Source organism: Belonocnema kinseyi, chromosome 3 (assembly GCF_010883055.1).
Source record: "Belonocnema kinseyi isolate 2016_QV_RU_SX_M_011 chromosome 3, B_treatae_v1, whole genome shotgun sequence".
NCBI classification, from domain to species: Eukaryota; Metazoa; Arthropoda; class Insecta; order Hymenoptera; family Cynipidae; genus Belonocnema; species Belonocnema kinseyi.
Window position 1 is genome coordinate 120,452,602 of NC_046659.1, and position 1,243 is coordinate 120,453,844.

General features: G+C 23.2%; 1 protein-coding gene across 1 annotated transcript in view; it reads left to right on the forward strand.

The window, feature by feature from the left end:
- LOC117170355 (arp2/3 complex-activating protein rickA-like) overlaps nucleotides 1-1,243 on the forward strand; it is a 10,921-nt gene that overhangs the window by 7,611 nt on the left and 2,067 nt on the right. The window lies entirely within an intron of this gene.

The window sequence follows — 1,243 nt, forward strand, 5'->3', positions numbered from 1 at the left end:
CTTCAAGACAATTTATCTACCAAAAAGAGAAATTTCAACTAAGATGCTGATTCTTCAATAATAAAGAATCAAATGTTAGCGAAAGATTTCATTCATTCATTTTCATTTTTCAAAAAATTCCATTTTTTTAATATAAACGCTACTTTTTGCAATAAAAGAATAACTACGCGTCTTGTCAAAACATTATTGATTAGAAATTTTTGTCACTTTTTATATTAATTCAACTTTTTCATAGCTTGTGGGGTTGATCTTGTAGGGTTTTCAAAAATCAACGCTTTTGTCGTCTGTTTTTTGGCTTAATATGTTTATTTTCGTTTATTTTCTCTGGATTTCAAAGATGCCATAACTGTTTATTTATTTTTGCATAGATAGTTATCTTAAACATTTTTTTCCTCTCAAATCGCTTTTGTTATGTTAGCTTCATTAGAAACTTTCAGCTTTCTTATTTTTAATTTTTTTAATTTTGTACAGTTATAACTTCCTTTATTAAGAGAAGTTCTAAAAATATGATTGTAAATAACACTAATACCGGCAATTTTGTCTATTTTTTTTCAATTTTTGTATTCCTTTTGTAACTTACTTATTTTCTATTGTGGACATTTTGTTGTAGAATTTTTTATTTATTATTTTTGAATGTCAGGTATAACCTCGAGTTATTTCAGATTTTCAAGCATTAAGTTGTTTTATTATTTTTTGTAGACATTTTTTCATAAGAGTTTTTTCATTATTTATAAAGATCATGTATAAACAGAAGTTTTTTTAAACCTTCAAATTTTTTAGACATATATATTTTTTTGAATTTTAAATTTATTGATTTTTTATATCTCATTCATTTATGTTTTCGGTAGAAATTATTTTTGTAGATTTTTAAAAATCATTTGTGAAGATCACATATAGACGGGAGTTCCTTCAGATTTCTAAATTTTGTTTATTCTCCAATTTTATATTAATTAATTCTATTTATATTTTTTAGTATACATTTCTGGTTGACGAGTATTAAAAAAAAAAACGTTGTTTTAATGTTTGAGAAATGCAATTAGTTTTGTCAAAAAATTCATAATTGGGTATTTATAGTAAAAAACAATACTTTTTTTGCACATTTGAAAGTTTGTTGAATTTTTTAAGGAACTTGTAAATTCAAAAAAATAAGAATGAAATGGGTGCGACTTTGTAATTTATTTAAGATGAGTCCAAGATGAGATTTTTTATAAAATCGTTTTAAACTTACGACATTTTTTTTCAA